The sequence below is a fragment of the Anolis carolinensis genome, chromosome 2, assembly GCF_035594765.1.
Source record: "Anolis carolinensis isolate JA03-04 chromosome 2, rAnoCar3.1.pri, whole genome shotgun sequence".
NCBI lineage: Eukaryota > Metazoa > Chordata > Lepidosauria > Squamata > Dactyloidae > Anolis > Anolis carolinensis.
In genome coordinates this window covers 136,137,242-136,157,614 of record NC_085842.1, presented here as the reverse complement: position 1 = coordinate 136,157,614, position 20,373 = coordinate 136,137,242, and the positions used below count along the sequence as shown (strand labels likewise).

General features: G+C 41.4%; 1 long non-coding RNA gene across 1 annotated transcript; it reads right to left on the bottom strand.

Annotated features, from left to right (window-relative positions):
* Positions 1–70: 70 nt before the first annotated feature.
* Positions 71–12,110, bottom strand: LOC134296254 (uncharacterized). The gene is made up of 7 exons (XR_010002876.1): positions 11,900–12,110; positions 9,183–9,241; positions 6,282–6,825; positions 3,898–4,004; positions 2,705–2,874; positions 669–1,191; positions 71–417 (listed from the first exon to the last, which is right to left on the bottom strand). It is a non-coding gene; the product is annotated as an uncharacterized LOC134296254 (long non-coding RNA).
* Between the last annotated feature and the right edge of the window lie 8,263 nt (positions 12,111–20,373).

The following is a 20,373-nucleotide window of genomic DNA, read 5'->3' as shown; positions in this document are numbered from 1 at the left end:
TTGAACAACAATACCAGTTTTCTTAATCAGTCAAAGAACAGCCCAAGCATATTTTAAAAGTGGAGCCAAACTTTGGGTTTTTTTTAAAAGTATTTGATTCCAGACCACCTTCCTGGCAAACAACTTTTAGCATCAAGGTTTGGTGTTGCTGGACTCAAAAGTGTCTTATTTGTCACATTGCCTTTGAAGTGTCACTCTTATCTTTCTTTATTTCTTACTCACTTTGTTTCCCGGGATCGTTAGTATCTTCAACATGATAACTTTCATCTTTAGATAACCTAGTAGTAACCTTGGTCTTTTTGCCTCGTAATAGACAGTTTGGCCACAGATATATGTTGTCCGAAACTAACTTTGCCACCAAGATGGTCTCAATCGTGCTTACGAATAGCAACACCAGGAGACCCATGTAGTAAAAACCTAGACATTGGAAGAAGGAAGGAAGTAATTCTATTGTTATTGATCAATTCCCATCTGTAAGGTATAGCTCAGTATATTCTATCTCTTGACATAGTGTGTTTTCCAGCCCATGTAATTGTGTAGCAATATTACAGAAAGCAAGTAACTCAATCCCAGATTGCAATTTTTGCAGTACTTGTGTGTTGCTTGTAACCTAATCCTGCGTCAATTTTATCATTAATCCCCATGAATGATTGATGCATTCAACTTACTGAGCAGAGGATTGCAAGAAGATGAACCAGGTAGAGATCCAACCACAGAGGAGTGGAAGACCAGGTATGCCAATAACAGGGTGACCATGTATGACATCCTGTCTTGGAGCGGAACGAAGAAACCACAGAGGTCAGCAATAACAAGTAACAAACTAGGCACAATCACAGAAAATATGGCTCGTATTCCTGTGTTTTCTAGATTTATCTGTAAAAGAGACCACAAGGATCACTATGGCAGGAAAGCGTATTTTGAACATCTGTTTCATCCAAAGTGTGCGTTGTTAGGGCAACACCACTTTTTGCAGCGCAGCTTGCAAAAATGGGTGCATCCAGGGAGTTTGATCTAGTAAAGAAGCTTTTGGTGCTTGTTTGGATTAGAGACCAAGTCATATCCTTACCTTCACTACAAAATAAGGCTGTGCCATATTCCTTGGGCTTGTGATGTCCATACCCATGACAAGATATTCACGCTTTAGATTCAGGATTTCATTTTGAACAGATACATTGAATTCTATCTCACTGACTTGAAATAATAATTAAAAAACAAGAGAGGTAGGGGGAGAAAGAGACGTTATTGAGGTTTTAAAACAAAATAGAAGTTGTAGGTGTGCCATCAATTGACTACCATTCCTCAGTGGAAGGAATGATGTCTAAACCCTCAAAGACTATTAAGAAAGATCAGATTAGAAAGATCAGGTTCCTCCCTAAATATTCACAAAATCTAATCAGCAGAAGCGTGTACAAAAACATGGTTTTTTGGTACCTTACATACATTAATACATGAGTCTTCACAACTGCACATACAACAAAAGATATCACCTCAGAGGTTTTGACTCCAAGGAAACTGATTTTTTTGTAAGCAGATGTATTATATTTGCACTTTAACACTAACAGTTTGGTTACGTAAAAAACCTGTTTCATCTGTGAAGTTTTATAGCCAGGGTCACAATTTCCATCTTTCTGTGTCTTAATCCACAAAAGCAAATGATTAAAAAAATGTCACTTTCAGAGATGATACTATATTCTTTCCGCCACATACAATCTTTCTTTCTTTTTCTGATGAAACAGACAGTTCTCTCTGAAAATGGCCTTCTTTTACATATTTCTGAATCTCTGGAAGCTTCCAGGTACAATATTTTGTAGACAATGTTGAAAGGTTGCAAAGCTTGATGTTAAAAGAGTGCAGTGGATCCCCCCCCCCCAAACCACCACCAAATTGTGTTTCAAGGCTGTACTGCCCAAATGTATATTACCATTACTGTGGTGAGAATGGAATATGTGTATGAAGTATACGCATAATGACTCATATATATCAGTATATCAGATGTCTGAAATCATGCCACTGTTTTAAAATCAGTTGGCAATTGTCCACAATAAGCAAGCAGTTTGAAATAGGTGAAAAAGGTGTGAAAAGCTTGTCATAGCAGTCAGTCTTAATGCGTTCATCACCAGCCAACTTACATTTGCCCCACCAAATAAGCAGAATCTTTTCAAAGGCAGCCTGCTGGCAAATGGAATAAGGGAAAAGACCATTCAAATGGCTTTGGGTCATTTGAATTTCTGCTGTACCTGTGTCCAAAATGTATCTGAGAAGGACCCCTTAGGACTCCTTCAAATTATAGAATTGTAGCCTTATGATTGTATTTCCACTGCCCCAATTCCATCCTATGGCATTCTGGGGCATGTAGGTTGTTCAGAAGCACTAAAAATCTCTAGCCAATAATTCAAAATATCCCACGCAATTACAGATGACAGAACCATGGTTGTTAAAGCGGAATCATAATGCTATAGCTCTGTAGTGTTACAGGGCCCTTGGAGTAAAGTGGACATCACATAGCCCTACAGATAGTGCTGAACCGCAGATCTGACTGTTTCTAACCAAAACAGTCAGTGATATGGATGCTGGGAGTTGTCTGTACAGCCACAAAGTTCTCCACCCCTACTTATAGGATTCTGCTGGGAAGTCTCAACAAAGTCCAGTTTTGTATGAGAACAGTTTCATGGCACTGCTCAGTATGTGTAGACTTCTCTCTCACCTTCATTGGACATAGAGAAGAAGCTCAGGGTGCAGCTGGAGATATCACGGGGGAAATAAAAGAGATTTAAGTTACAGTTGCTGCCAATGCTCAAAGGAAGCAGAAATTCCACTTTTCCATTACTGCGCACCACTACATTGGGTGATTCGACCTTCCAGGTCACGTCAAACCTTTGGCAAGAAAGAAGAGCAATGAAATGAAGAAGAGAGAAGAGTATTACTTGCTGCAGCCTTGATATTGTCCAACTCTCAAAAGCCCCTTTCCAGAAAGTGATCCTCACATTTTTGTTTCTTGCAACAGTGAGTACTGATGGTGCTTTGGCATATGATAGGACATTTATTATGAACATTACCTGCACTTTTCATGGTAGGCAGGGAAAGAAGGAGAGGGAGAATTCCATGTAGCTGGGCCTTACATACTGTACGATCACTGTATGATACATTCCAGCACTTAGCAAGGATATATACAAGACTGAGAGTAATAGCAAATCTTATTGAATAAACCATTTTGTTCAGCAACCCACCGTAAAGTCACACTGGAGGGCCTAGAACACCTCTCTAGGCATTGCAAGGTCCTCCACTGCAACTCTACATTCAACCGCTACTAGATGCATACCATAGTATCATCTGGAGAACCAAGAAAATGCCTATAGAGGACATATTTTGTTAGATGCAGTAAATAAAATGTGGTCCTGCAAATATAGGAGTTGTACTATACGTGTTATTCAAGAAACCTCTATGTCTGAAACCTCTATCACTAATATGACAAAATAGACTTCAATAACACTTGGCTGAAACAAACATGACTGGGTCCCATTAACATTTAAAATGAGTCCTACTTTTATTTTCTTCTCATTTAAGGACTGGAAGCCCTTGGAGTGGAGTGCAAAGACAAGAGCAATAGGAACTAGCCTGTCCTTTTGCAACTTTGAACTGTGCATCTTCATTGGATATCATTGGTTTGGAGCTGTTTGAAGTCTCATGAGTTTGTTGCATGTCACTCATGTACTATGTTGACCATGTTCCATAATAGTTTCTATGCTGCTGGGAGTGGAAACTCAGAACATTTGGCAGACACTGGTTGGAGAAAGTTGCCCTGCACCATTGGAAGGGCAGAAGCCAAATAACTATTTGGAGCATGTAATCAATGCCTTCTTCTTAGGTGTTACACGCCTGTTTCTCAGTGCTACTTACGCTTCTCGAACTGTGAGGCTCGGAGTCCATATTGAACTCCAGGGCACGGTGATGGTGGTGAAGGGGTACTCTTTCTCATCCCAAACCAGATCTTTGTTGTACCATGACTGAGAAGTACAGGGAAAGAAAATGTTAACTGTGTTTGCTACCTATGCCATCCTTTGAAGCTAATGTCTAGTGACCTCATCACATAGAGGTCCAGAAGCCAGAGGACGGTGGGGAACAGCAGGGGAAACCACGTTGTGCCCTTACCATGGGTGGTAATAGGACCCCTTCCCCCCAATGTTTCCCCGCTGTCCCTAGCTTCCTCCTGCATCCTCCTCATCTTCTTGGCACTGCTGGCACAGAGCACAATGGAGCCCCGCCAGAAGTAGCCTTGCGTCATCCAGGGCTCCATTCCAGCAGCATGCCAGCAGCTCAGAGAAGCACAGAGAAGACTCCATGTGATGAGGTGGTAAGTAAAATCCGCCATTTCATGCACACAAGCTCTAGTACATCCTAGTTGGCTAAAACAAAGCAAATTCAGCATGAATGTAGTGCCATCTCCTTTCCCACAACTGTAAATATTTATTCCACTCATAGCCCACTCATTGGCTCTGGGCAGGCAGTATGGCAAAGGCTATATTCCAACAATGGATAAGGCCACAGCTTGGAAGGGTCTGAGCTGCCCTTTCTAGCATGAAACTTTAAAACACCTTCCAGAGCATATATAGAAGTGTGCATGCTTACACACACACACATATCATACACACTCAAATGCATACAGTCATAAACATATACTCCATTCACTCACATAAATAATTTTTGAGTATCTTTCCTGCATGGTGATGAAGGAAGGAACAAAATCCCAACTCCTCCTCCTAATCAACATTCCCATTGGGGAGGCAAGTGGATTGTGGGGTGGAATCTCCCTGGAAGTTTGCCCACAGATGCACAGAAAATGCCATCACAATTGGGAAGAGGATGCCTGGAAACAGAGGGTCCCTTCTCATTGTATATTGAGATCCGCCCGGGGATTGTTGTCTGACTAAACAAGAGAAGCACACTCTACTTAAAAAGAAGAGCAATCACTGATGCAGATGGCATATATAAGAAAGAGGCATTGGGCATGTTCTATAGAAGTCACATGTTATACCCCAGGATTTGAGGCCCATACAATCCAACATTTCACAGATGAAAAAAGTGACACCAACCAACATCAGAATGAAGCCTAGATGACAAAAATGAACATATCAGCTAGGACAGACAGGCATAGTTCTGATTCCCTGAAGTGTTTTTAAGGGTTTACTTGAGAGAAGGAATGAATATTAAACCAGTATGTTTGCCATGTACTGTAGTTCTGTCTTGGGAGAGACCATAAGGGCAAGGGAGGGGAATGCATTTGAAATAAAAGAGAAAAAACTGGACTTGTATTGGGGAGTGTGGCTATTAGTGAATGTGGAATCCAAAAAATTTGAAGATGATGGTGTAACCAGTTTCTGAAGGGGAGCATTAGTGCATTTGATTGGGGAGCAGGAATAGAAAACAGGGACAAATGCAAGATACTTCACTTCAGCAGAAAAAATGGAATGCAAAGATATTGCATGGGGGGACGCCTGGCTCGACAGCAGTACGTGTGAAAAAAATCTTGGGAGTCCTTGTGGACAACAAGTTAAACATGAGCCTACAATGTGATGCGGCAGCGAAAAAAGCCAACAGGATTCTGGCCTGCATAAATAGGGGTATAGCATCTAGATCCAGGGAAGTCATGCTACCCCTCTATTCTGCCTTGGTCAGACCACACCTGGAATACTGTGTCCTATTCTGGGCACCACAGTTGAAGGGAGATGTTGACAAGCTGGAAAGAGTCCAGAGGAGGGCAACTAAAACGATTAAGGGTTTGGAGAACAAGCCCTATGAGGAGCAGCTTAAAGAACTGGGCATATTTAGCCTGCATAAGAGAAGGCTGAGAGGAGACATGATAGCCATGTACAAATACGTGAGGGGAAGTCATAGGGAGGAGGGAGCAAGCTTGTTTTCTGCTGCCCTGCAGATTAGGACACGGAACAATAGCTTCAAACTACAGGAAAGGAGATTCCACCTGAACATCAGGAAGAACTTCCTCACTGTGAGAGCTGTTTGGCAGTGGAACTCTGGTTGAGGCTGCTTCTTTGGAGACCTTTAAGCAGAGGCTGGATGGCCATCTGTTGGGGGCACTTTGAATGAGATTTTCCTGCTTCTTGCAGGGGGTTGGACTGGATGGCCCGTGAGGTCTCTTCCAACTCTACAATTCTATGATTCTATGACAATAGAACCCCTAATCTTTTTCTCAGAAACACTCTCTCCTTTGCACCCACATCTGCTCTTGCTTTCCTGTTATTTGATAAAAAAAGACTAGGCATTACCTGATTCAAGACCAAGACAGCTGTGAAAGTGTATTTCGTGATATCCTAGTGGAGAAAAAAATTCAACTTCAGTTTTTCTTCTGAGCTTTACACTGTGGTTGTGTACATATACGTATGTATGTCACACGGGCAAATATTTTCCTTTTTAAAAAGGTCACATTGTAAAGTTCATACACTAGGCATGAACATTTTTAAGAAAATCAACCCTCCGAAATGAGCTGCCAATGAGTCTTTTGACACTTCTGTAATTTAGTGTTGCCCCCAATTCCCTTCACAGAAGAATCTGGGAGCAATCTCTGTTTCATCTTGACCTTTACATTTTGAACAGAGCCGCTGGCCAGGGATACAGTAGCAGTCCATAGGTGTTCAAAAGTCATCATACATACCACATCGATCACATTGGACACCAACACGTTGATATTCACCAGAAGAGGGTCAGTTCCATGCCTTGGTATCTGGTACAGAGGGTAGTTATCTAGCAGGCTTTGCAATTGTTTCTTTCCCAAAGAGGTGGAGGCATTTTGCTGAGTTGTCTGATAAAAGGCTGCTCCAAGTAAAACACAAAATACCCCTGTTTCAAAGCAGACGTCTTTAACAACAATGTTGTCCATCTTAAAATAATGAGGCTTTTGTTAGAAATGTGATAACATTTGAAATGTAATCAGTACTTAGCTCCAAGAGGTAGCAGAACTGGCTTCTTATGCTGGGCCTTTTTAAATTTATTGTGGGGCTCATCCTGATTATGCTACTTCCTTGGTTGAAGCTTGACAATAGATCAAATTAAAGTCTCCTGGTCTGGCTGCATCGGACTATGTCTGTTCTAATCAAGCAATGACCTAAAATTCATATAAGAATATATAGGACTGGTATTACTTTATGCAAGCTTGTGACTGACTAGTGTTCCCTGCTTCTGCATGCTCTCTGCTTGTCTGTTTTGGCCAGGCTGAGACAGGGACTTGAGTAGCAAATCTAGCACATTTAGGAGGAAGGGAGCATGTAGTCTGATTGTTGGGCTGAGACTCTGTAGACCAGGGTTTAATTCTCAGCTCAGCCATGGAAACCTACAGGATGACACTCTCAGCCCCAGAAAACACCATGAGAGGGGTACAGGTTGAGGGTAAACAACAACAACAACAACAACATAATAGGAAGGGAAGCTGCAGTAGCAGTACTATTTCTATATGCTAGTTCACTGTCTAAGTGCATTTCTTGAACAAATGTGTTGCCCACAATTAGTCGTTTTACTTATAGCTTAAAAAGAAACTACGTACTTTTTTGTGGTAACAGTTCTGAGCTTAGAAACAACTTCCTAAAATCCCCCAGCAGAAAATATTATATTTATAGTTTTTGGAAGTCGCCTTGAGTCCCACTCTGGGACAAATGTTGCAATTGGCCACCTTGATTAGCACTGAATAGCCTTGATTAACAAGACTATTCGGTGCTAATCAAAGTGGCCAATTGCAACATTCACTCTTGCCTCCAACAGACAAGAGTTCTTTCTTCTACCCTGGACATTATATCTCTCTAAGCATTGCTAGATCCTCCACTGCAACTCTGCATTCAACCTCCGCTAGATGCATACCATAGTATCACCTGGAGAACCTAGAAAATGCCTATAGAGGACATATTTTGTTAGACATGGTAAATAAAACTGTGGTCCTGCAAATACAGGAGTTGTACTATATGTGTTGCTGTGAGTTTTCTTGGCTGTATGGCCATGTGCCACAGATATATAAACCCCACTTGCCTAGTTTCCAGCAGACCTCACAACCTCTGAGGATGCCTGCCATAGATGTGGGTGAAATGTCAGGAGAGAATGCTTCTGGAACAAAGCCATACAGCCCGCAAAACTCACAGCAATCAAATAATTCCAGCCATGTTTCCCACCCTCTATTTTGTTCATTTTATTAAATCCCCCACTTGTTCTTCCACCAGGCGAAAAGATATTTGCCGAAATGCATGTATGGGTTCATATGCATATATTCAACCTCCTTCCCACATCCTTTGATGTACATACAGGAAAGGATGTTTCCTTGCCCAGGAAGCCTAAACAATTTCTGTGATCCTTTTATAATACAAATGCTTTACATTTACATATAGTGATAATGTTACTCTCTTTAACAATTAAAAATGATATCCGAGCATTTTGTAAGGCATACTACCGTGTTTCCCCGAAAATAAGACAGTGTCTTATATTATTTTTTGCTCCCAAAGATGTGCTAGGTCTTATTTTCAGGGGATGTCTTATTTTTCCATGAAGAAGAATTCACATTTATTGTTGAACAAAAAAATAAACATTATATACTGTACAGTAGTTTTCATCACAAAGCAACATAACCAAACCAGACAAACTGTGACTCCTGTCAAGAATTTCTTGTTATTACCATTATTTCCATGTACAATTTGTATGTACATTTACCAATCCTGCATGCTCTGGTGTTTTGTTTGGTGGGCGCCGAGCATGCTTCCAAACAAAAACTTTGCTAGGTCTTACTTTCGGGGGAGACCTTATATTTAGCAATTCAGCAAAACCACTGCTAGGTCTTATTTTTTGGGGATGTCTTATTTTCGGGGAAACAGGGTATTCAGCCATTCAGAGAAGAAGAAAAATAGATATCTATTCTGTCTCTATGTGTGTTGACTTATGGGGATCCCATGAATTTCCCAGCATTTTCTTAGACAAGGAATCTTCAGAGGAAGCTTTGCCAGTTCCTTCCTCTGAAACACAGCCTACAGCACCTGACATTCCCTGTTGGTCTCCCATCAGACGTACTGCTGTCTGACCAGCACTGTTTTTCACACGTACTGCTGTCTGACCAGCACTGACCTTGCTTAGCATTCAATGAGATCTGGTACCTTTACTATCACATATCTTCAAAATACAAGAGAAAATGGCCATACCAAGTGTCAGAAATAGGTACTTCAGACAGATCCTCATCGCCTTCTTTCCTGGAATCTCACTGGAATATTAAAGGAGGGAATGGGCCTCAGTGTAACATCAAGTCCTGAGATAAATTCAGTACTTTTTCCATCCCATCTTTTCGCAAACAGATATCTTCCAGATATATTGGACTACAACTTTTGTCATGATTGGGTGACAGAAGCTGCAGTCCAATAAATTGGTGAATATAGGGTTATGTGTGTGTGTGTGGGGGGGGGGGGGGGGGAGTGTTCCTCCCTTTCTCTGGAGTTCTCTCATCATACTATACATACTACTATAGATGTAGTACCAACCAACATGTATAATTTGCATAGGAATACAGGCAGAAATTGGCTTTTCATTGATGGGGGGAATGTAACTGTGTTGCCAGAAAGTCTCATTCCTGTTGGCAAACTTTAAACTAATCTGTTTGCTGGAACATGAAAAAAAATCTCACCTCACACAGCGGATAAATTTAACAGTGAACTATATATAGCAAAACTGAATCAAAAGTGAGTTCCAAAATGTTAAATCAGCAAATATAATCATAGTCTAAAACCCAGTTTTTAGACTTGAAATGTGCCAATTGTATATCTATATGTATATTTTTATGAATGTTTAATGTATTTAATTTTAATCGACTGAATGATCTGTATTATTTTTTTATACTTTTTTATTGTAACCCGCCCTGAGTCCCCTATTGGGTGAGAAGGGTGAGATACAAGTACTGTAATAAATATATTTTTTTTAAACAAGTTTTGTTGCAGATCAGACCCAGAATGAATAAAACCCTGCTTTTGTATTTAGCTTCCCTTCCCAATATACAGTATGATCCTCATACCCACAAGGAGTACATTCAAGACACACACACACTAGGGTTATTTGAAACTGTACAGCCACAGTGGTGCAGTGGGTTAAACCCTTGTGCCGGCTGTACTGCTGACCTAAAGGTTGGGTCGCTGACCTGAAGGTTGCCGGTTTGAATCCACGAGATGGGGTGAGCTCCCATCTGTCAGTTCTAGCTTGCGGAGAGGTCTCCCAGAAGAATGGTAACACATCCGGGTGTCCCCTGGGTAATGTCTCTGTAGACAGCCAATTCTCTCACACCAGAAGTGACTTGCCAAGTCACTTCTGACATGATAAAAAATCTGAAACTGTAATGGCAGACCTTACATTTTGATAGTGCTTGGGTTAGAAGCATAGCCTGGATCTGCATTGGAGGACCTTGAAAGGCCCACAAGCACTTCTGGGAGGGATTTTTTCAAGCCTAGGAAAATGGAACCATTGATATTGAATCCACAGGTAAGGGGGTTATAATGTACCTGATATAGTTTTAATGGAGAATTTCATTCAAGAATAACTCCATCCTTTCCTTTTCTTTCCTTCTCCTTAGCCCGGTTTCCTTCTTCCCATTCAAGGCACCTCAGGACAAACTTGTCAATGACTGAACTGATTAACATGTTGCTGGGTGGCAAATAATTTCTCTGTTTGACAGCACTTATTTCTGCTACTGCTTCTGGTATTTTGGAAGCTGTGCTGCTGTCCATCCTGGGCTGGGAACAGGGCCCTTCACCCAGTTAGCCCACAGAAAAGCCAGAGCACTGACAGGAAGAACAGCCATAAAACCAGAAATGGATTTGCTGTCCCACCAGCAACAGATCTACCAGCCACCACTGCACCCTGACCTTTGGTAAACTACAGCTTCCACGACAGGACTGTTTGAATTGGAAGGTTCTTCAAAGACATCTAGTCTACCCTTCTGCAGTAGAACAGCATTTGTCTGAAAGTCACTATTGCTCAAAAGACATTGTAGAATTTAACTTCAGTCTGGTCCTTGCAGGATGCAAAGTGCTTTCACAATAAGACTCCTGATTGAAAGCATCTCAAAGTTACCTGGGTTTCTTATTCTTGTGAACAAAAGCAGACCAAGATGCATGATGGCCAATGCAACTGCGAGACCACCGTTTCATTTGTCAAAAATCCATCACCAACCCAGTTGGCAGCACAGCAAAAACTTGCAGTCATCAGTGAAAGGTTTACTTAGATTTCCCATCTTCTGGATGTGAACTCTGAAGCAATTTCTGGACATGCTGGGCTAAATAAAGAGATATGCAGCTCTCGCTTCTAAAATCCACTATGTCACATTAATGTAGATCCCATTCTCTTTTTCATGGAGTAAGAGTAACTTGAGTTTCCCCAGCTGTGAATTTCTGGATACTGTGTCCTGCTATTATAAAATCATGGAGTTGGACGAGACCCCAAGGACCATCAAGCCTAACCCCTGCCATGCAGGAACACACAGTCTAAGCAGGCCAAGAGGTGGTCAATCAGGGGTGTGTGTCAGAATGGGAGCAATGCCCATCCCAAAACAATTCTGTTTCCAAATAGAATGTAGAGCATTGCACTAACTTTAAACTTCAGCTGAACATTTAGCAACATAGCTTAGGCATCGAAAGAAAAGGGGAAGGCAAGTTCTCATAGGAATGCAAAAACAGCAAATTTTTGGATTGCTTAAAATAGGACTGAAGCCAAATTTCACTGATGGGCAGAATTCTTGCTTCAGGGTGTCATGTCCCCACTTCCTTGATGGCTATACCTCTGGTATTAGCACTCTGCCAACATTAAATAAGTAGACAGTCAACATTACAAGAGGACCACCCAAGATAACCTGCAATCAACATGCGCAGATCCACCATACCTTTAGAAGATATATTGTATCTCGCCAAATAAAGCGTCACGAGTTCATGGAGAGTTGCAGAGTATGTTTTCAATATATACTGATTACCCTAATGTCCTTTCGGAGTGAATTGCGATCTTATTCTGCCTGCTCTGCAGTCATATGTCTATAACAAAATCATGTTGGGGTTTTTGTTCAAACCAGCAGCTGTTCCTTGGGAGATCATTATCTGGGCTGTCATTGTCTTTCCCACACACAAAAATGAGAAAGCCAAAGAGACCATTTTGAAATTTAAAAAATAGAGATGTGTGTTTGTATTTGAAGCATAACAGATCATTATGTAAGGGAATATTACCTGAATTGTCAGCATCCCTAATCAAACAAGTCAGCCCCTAGTTTGCTGTTTACTTAGATGCTGCTGTTCACTCTCTTTCATTTCTGTCTCATCACACACTGGGGCGACATTCAGGAGTACAAAATATATCCTATCTTTCACTGGATGCTTTGTTCAGTAAAAGGTTGAATGTAGTCTGTGCTGGTTGCAAATATCAACCCTGACTGAGAGCTTTAAATATATTTAGCAAATGAGGACTGTTCTCCTGAGTGTAAAGCTATTAATATAAGCATCCTGTTGGTTTATTATATTAATATTTGGTACAAAATGAAAACAACATCATCAGCAAAGGGAGAGGAACAGATAATTATGGCAATAACAGCAATCACCAAACCAATGGCCCATGATCCAGTTCAGACAATACTGGCTTGCCACAAGAATGAGGAATATATGGCTTTCCTGAAGACATTAAATTGCAATTCCCACCATCCCTCATCATGCTGATGGGGAGGTTTAGTCCATCAATTTCAGAAGGCTTCATTTTTCCCATTGCTTATTTAGAGTTCACACCCAATAGAGGAATTATATAAATCAAAGACTTTCCTGATTTAGAACCTGAAAGACTTGTCTTTACACAGTGCAACCATTCTGAATAAGCAAGCACAGGGTGCTCATCTTAGGACTATCACACAAAGGCACTATTCCATGGCAGTCACATAATCACTGATAGCAGCTACATACCAACATGAGCACTCTTCCTATAGTATATTATAATAATAATAATAATAATAATAATAATAATAATAATAATAATAAAAAACTTTATTTATACCCCGCCTGATGGCGTAATGGATTAAACTGCTGAGCTGCTGAACGTGCTGACTGAAAGATCAGAAGTTCGAATCTGGGGAGCAGGGTGAGCTCCCACTGTTAGCCCCAGCTTCTGCCAACCTATCTGTTCGAAAACATGCAAATGTGAGTAGATCAATAGGTACCGCTCAGGTAGGAAGGTTAACGGGGCTCCATGCAGACATGCTGGCTACATGACCTTAGAGGTGTCTATGGACTATGCCGGCACTTTGGGTTAGAAATGGGAGATGAGCACCAACCCTCAGAGTCAGACACAGCTAAGACTTCATGTCAGGGGAAAACCTCCCTTTACTATACCCCATCACCATCTCCCATAGGGACCTGGAGCAGCTTACAAAATAACACACAGTGGTGCCATAGAACACATAAAATGCAATACAACAACATATAAAATCAATTACATTAAATACAATTAACAAAAGCAACCTCGATTAAACAGAGCCAGTAAAATATGGTTAAAAGATCCATACAACGATTTAGCATCCCAGTTGTTTTCCCCTTAAAATACATATCATTCCATTTGTGCAACTGCATCACTTTACTAATCAGTAATCCCATATTCATGGCTCTGCATAACCTTAGACCTCTTCCCTCCAACACTTCTGCTACTCTGTAAGTTACATCTTTCATTTAATCCAATGGCTGAAAGCATGCTTTCTACTTCAGTTTATCCCCTCTGTTTTTCCCTAATGTCACTTCAGTGTCATTATGCTGACACAGGAGTAAAACAGCTTCCTCTTACTAGATAGGTAACAGGAACATGGTGTAATTAGCAGCTATGAGTGGGCTTTGCCCATTAATAGCAGTGGGCAGGTTAATCACACAGGGAGGAGGCAGACCAGCAATGGGATGGGTGCTCCTGCTTCAGTGCCAATTTGTCTCCTTTGTGCAATAAAGTTATAATGCAGGATGCTGCATTCGTTCTACCTACGATACAAATCTACTCCATCCCAAGCCTTACAGAAGAGAACATTTTGTCAAAAAGCTTAGCTCAAGCCCAACATAAATGAATAAATGAGCAGTAGCCCAGGAGTCAGAACAAAAGGCAAAAGTGCAAGGCTAGGTCACAGACAGGAGCTATGAAGCAGACAGAAATAATTGGCAGAGCAATTCTGTTGCTTTCCACTCTGCATGAGGCAGACAGTGTTTGGTAGGATAAGAAGTACTACTGATGACCGTGGCGCCAGCTTTCAAATTGATTTGAACCTGCAGCGGAGAGTTCCGCAGATCCATCAACAAAAGGAACAGAGCGGGACCGCAGCAGACTATTATTAAAAGATCTTTTTTCTTCACTTTCTCCTTCCCTGAACTATGTAACAAATCCCCCCAATAAAAGTAGCATTCATTTTTAACAGTAACACTCTTTATCTGGTTATTTTGTGTCTTTCTCTGACTCCTTCTTTTGCACGCAATCCCCCCCCCCTCTTTCTCTCTCTAACCCGTCCGATCTTTAAACCCTGGCGGAGGCTTCCCCGCCATAGGTTAATACGGCGGACGATACAAATTGGCTCATATCTTTATCAAAATTACCCCTAGCATGCTCCTCTTTTAGTCCTAACCCTTCCTAAGGCTCCTGACCCAAGGACCACCAGCGGAACCAAAATCGGTCCAGTTCTCGGCACCTCATCAGCTGACTGTCAAACGGAACCAACTGCTCTTTTCAAGCCAGACTGCTCTTTTCCAGCCTTATCCCGGACTTTCCTCTCCCCGCGACCCGCGGGATGGTTTTAAGAGATCACTGGTCCCTTTCTGTGAACTGTGGATGGGGGATCGCTCTCCCGCTGGGGAGACATAGTTCTCCAAGGACCTTCACCCTCTCTACAGCTGCCAGGAGGGTGCCTGGACGGGCGCCCTCCACGTTTCATTCACACCTTCATAATTTTATGAATGAGAAGAACACTCTTCCCCAGACCTATCCCTGAACTTATGAAATCCTATACTTCCAAAGACTGCAACCCACATGTACCTCTTCCCCATGCTATTTCTATGAATTCCTTCCACCACAGATGAACTCTTTTCCTAATGTATCCGTGAATTTTCATATTCTATGTACCTGGACACCCTCATGAATCACTGTTGTATGAATTTCTAATCGTTGGGCTAACTTCATGAATTGTAAAATCATGCTGCTAAAACTCCACTTTTATGAATTTCCATATTGGGTTCCCCAGATGTTATGAACTTCGTTCTTATCAAATATTTTCAATTGTTTATATCATTCATGATTCCCCTTTATGCAATGTAACTCCCTTTTATGGATTCTCCCCTATTTCCATGAAATCTATCTGTCTGCCTATATGTATTTGTACTCTTTGGGATCCCCAGAAAATATGTATTTTTCCCAGCAGGGTTTATATTCCAACTTTATTTTATTTTTCATTTTATTTCATATAATTCTCAAGTCATGAAGTCAAATAGGAAATATTTTGAACTCAACCTGAACCCCAGAACCTATCCCATTTCCTATGACCCAGGCTTCCCTTCCCAAAAACAAAAGGATAATCTGCCACCGCTAAACCCAATCAAATTCAGATTGCATGGACAATATAGGGCTTGAGTCGCCGAATTCGGAGTGTTGACCTAAAGGTGATTCGCCCCAAGGCAAACATTGTCATATCTCACCCAAAGGAAAAACCAGGACACCTCAGGAAGGCGTCCTGCAGAGCTTGTCAATATGGCTCATTACCACCCATCTTTTACTTCCACCTCTGACACCCCAAGGCATATCTAAAATCTGTATACGTGACAGAAACCCGGACACCCATGATTGCTGCCATTAATCCCTTTAGAAATCGGTCTAGCAGGAATTAATCCGATATTTCCTGCCCTGTCACTTCATTGTTTCAATAACTCCCGCCTTCTCCTTCCTGATTGGCTCGAGTGGGGACAAAAAGCAGCTCCCTATTGGGCCAACAGAGCAAGGCGGGAAACGAAAGCCCGCCTCGTTCAACCTTCTAGCCTATCAGCGATCAGATGGGCGGGGGAGCGGGGCGGGAAATTCAAAGGGCTGTCAGACTGAAATTTTGTATAAATATGGCTTTATTTTGATTATGTGGTACCCTAGTAGACTGAATGATCACTACTAGAGTCCTTTTCAGCTGAATCGCTCAATAAAGACTCCTTGGCGGATTTTCCTTCAACTTTGGCGGACCTTCTTCATTTCGGCTTCAGGTTGTATTGCGGCTCATATTTTCCTATTGGCTCCGCCAAGGTCCGTTCTCTCAGGACCTGATCGGCTCTCTCCTTAAGGGCCCGATCCCCTAAAACGCGGTCGACAACACTACTCTTGAAAAATGGATCTCAGTCCTAACTGAAATCTGCCATTATCACACTTGGAGCAATCAAAATCGACAAATGTTCTTAGCCATCTGGTGCTGCCATGTTTATTGTTTAAGTCTTATGGCCTCCATGTTATGCCTCTCTGCACAAACTAAAGATAAGACTTCAGCTTTTATGAGATTACCATTAGTCCGTATAAGGCCATGTTGGGATAGCATAAATTATCTGCTCCTCTACAAAGTAGCCATTTGAGTTTAAGGACAGGACCCGAAATGGTGGTGGTCCTCAGGATAATTTCCCCTCCTCCAGCAGACCTCCACCTCATGTCCCTCAAACATCAAACCCCCTCCCCCCCCCCCCACCACCACCACCACCCAAGATTCTCTGGAGACTATCCAGAGAAGCTTCCTGCTGCCAAGGGAGCCACAAGACAGAAGGTCTGAAAACTTCAGCACCACCTCAAGTATCATGCTGCAGGCAGGCTTTTGTGTTTTAGCCACTGGTCACATCAACTAATATTATTTGCAGGTATACTAGATTCATATGTGGTTAATCCAATAACTTTTTTCTATTGCTTCCCAAAAATGTTTAGAGGAAAAGTTCTGAAAGTTGTTCACCAGACTTGTCCAACTTATCCATATCTGTAGTGACAGATGTCATGAAAATGATGCACCCCCCTTTTTTTGCTCATCAGTTATTGTTATGCCTGGACCAAGACAATTCTTCTTCCAATGGGGCCTAGGAAAACCAAAAGGTTGGACATACCTGCTGTACACTGTAAACACAATGAACTTATTTGATCAGTCTTTCCCCATGTTTTTTACCTACAAATAATGTATTTGCTCTGCTGATACTGTGTTTTATGATTGATATTAACTAGTTTAACAAAGGGTGAATCTGCACTGTAGAATTAAAGCAGTTTGACACCATTTTAATTGCCTTGGCTCAATGCTATGGAATCCTGGGAGTTGTGGTTTGGTGAGGCACTCTTTCAAAGAGAAGGCTAAAGACTTTGTAAAACTACAACTCCCAGGATTCCAATAGCATTGAATCAGGGCAATTAATGTGGCCTCAAACTACATTAATTCTACAGTGTAGATCCACCCTAATAGTTTAATTATAAAGTTAGTGAAATCAATTGTTTATTTAGATTGTCTTATTACACTTTGAGATAAATTCATACTTGATTGTTTGTTACAAGGATATACAAAATTTATTTCTGTCTTGCATTTGTGTCCTCAAACATTGAGGACCAGCAAGGTAATAATGGCTTCAATGTTGAACTAGGGCTCTGGAAGACCCAGATTTCATATTCCTACTTGGTCATGAAAAACCTTGGGCAAGTCACAGGAAAGCAATAGCAAGTTCCCTCTGACTAAATTTTGCTAAAGAAACTATAAGAAATGGTTGTCAGAAATCAGAGCTGATTTGAAGGTACAGTAGAGTCTCACTTATCCAAGCTAAACAGGCCGGCAGAAGCTTGGATAAGTGAATATCTTGGATAATAAGGAAGGATTAAGGAAAAGCCTATTAAACATCAAATTAGGTTATGATTTTACAAATAAAGCACCAAAACATCATGTTATACAACAAATTTGACAGAAAAAGTAGTTCAATTACAGTAATGTTATGTTGCAATTACTGTATTTACGAATTTAGCACCAAAATATCACGATATATTGAAAACATTGACTACAAAAATGGCTTGGATAATCCAGAAACTTGGATAAGCGAGGCTTAGATAAGTGAAACTCTACTGTATATAAAAACAAGTTTTACTCTCATACCTTGTGTATTTCAAGTAGCACTCTACACTGGACTTATTGCTAGAGGAATCCAAACCCTCTGCAGGTCATTTTGAACTAAAGTCAGTTGAATTATTTCTGGAGAGCTTAGCACTCATCATGAATAACAGGGCACTAATATAAAACAAGAGAAGTGCATCCTGCTTCAGGGTTGATAACTGCACCGACCTTCTTGGAAATTGATGCTTTTTCACACATTTTGTGAGCATGAAGCAGACCAGAAATGGATAGCTTTGTGCGGAGAATAATGCATCCAGCTCTGAAGAGAGTCAATAAGTACATTCAAACAAAGCTCTAGTATCAGCATCTGTTTTGTCCTTCTGAACATGATTCAAGATGTTCCTGGTAACTTACTATCCACAATTCTCAGGCCAAAGTTCAGAAGAAGAAGAGGTCTGGACTACTTCTCTCACAAATTAGCCTTCACTGGCTTCTCTTTGTCCTCCTGGCTAAAGCATGATGTGGACTCAGAGAATGAATCTCCTGCAATTGCCCTCAGCCCTTTGCAAAAGCCAAATGATTCGGACTTAGCCAAGAGTCTTTTAGCAAATACAGCTGGCCCCTTTGAGGAGGTGGTCCCCAATGTAGTACAGTACAATCCCCGTATCTGTGGAATCATTATCTACAGTCTCATTTATTCACACCTGACAAAATATGTCCTCTCTAGGCATTTTCTAGGCCCTTCAGTGCAATACTACGGTATTCCTGGACCAGAAGTCCTTCATTTCAATAGAGTTAGTTATTATCCACATTTTCACTTAGTAATAATAATAATAATAATAATAATAATAATAATAATAATAATAATAATATACTTTATTTATATTCTGCTCTGTCTCCCCAAGGAGACTCAGGACAGATTACAGGACACACATACGACGAGCATTCAGTGATGTTATACAATTAACAAGGATAGACAATACACAGACAGAGATAAAGGCATTTCCCATCTTATTTCCGGCATCTTGGAGGCTGTGCTCGACTCCAGCCACTAGGGGTGCTGTCACTCCATCTTCCATGCCAAGAAGCTTTGTCATCCTCCCGATCAATGTCCTTAAGAGTGCCTTTATTACCTCCCTGCTAAAAACAGTACCTATTTATCTACTTGCATTTCTGTTTTTGATCTGCTAGGTGGCTAGGGAGCTAGGGCTAACGGTGGTTGCTCACCCCAACCTGGGCTCGAACTGCCAACCTTTCGATTGGCAGGATTTTTCTGCATGTAGCGGTTAGCCCTCTGTGCTAAACCCAGTCCCTGACTTCTCCATGAGACATCTGAGAATGGTTTGCCATAGGTATTATACAGGCTTTAAATGACCTCAGATGGCTTCCTGCTGAGGTAGCAGCTCACTATGAAATGACAGTGGGGGATTTCCAGGGTCCCAATTTTGCTTTAAATGATTTGGGATGATGCCTTGAACTTTCCTCATGAAATGCATAGAGCTTACCCCCCCCCCCCCCAAGCTTTGAGTGTTGCTTGACATCTACATGGGACAGTGCACAAATCCTAGTTTAGCCAGTGCCCCCAAGGAGCTGCCTAAGTGCCATTTGGGTCACATGGATGCTTCATATGCACTTCTTAGCTGTCTGAGATGGGAAATGGCACACAAAGTCATAAAGGCAGCAATTAGGAAAACCAGTTCTCTGCATGCGGGCTGGCTTATGTTTCTGCTTTGCATGCCATTTCTAATCTCGATGAGGACAAGAAGCCACTTCCAAAAGGGAATCTCCACTCTTCCCACCATTTGTTTGTCAAAGATCAAAGCAGGGATTCCTCCTCACACAAAGGCCTGGGGGAGATGTTGGGTGCTATGGGAAGGATTGCATGACACTATGGGCTGGAGGTTCACTGTCTCTGAAATAGAGGCATATTCCAGTACCACACTTGGAAATTATGCATATTTGAAACTCGGCTGCACAGACGAGATCATTTGGGTGATCATATGTACACCAGTGATGAGATAAATGAGCAATTTGAGGCTTATTGATAGCACTTCAGAATTTGATAACTGATCTCAATAGGTTTGTTTGAGATTTGCTGGCTAAAATCTGTCACTTATATGACTTATCAATTAGTATGAAAACAAATTGATGGTTAGGGAGTATATCTCGTACAAGGAGCCAGAACACACGGTCTTCCGGATGTTGTCAGACTACGATTCCCATCACCCCTAGCCAGCAATAACGAATGATGGGAATTATAGTCCAAG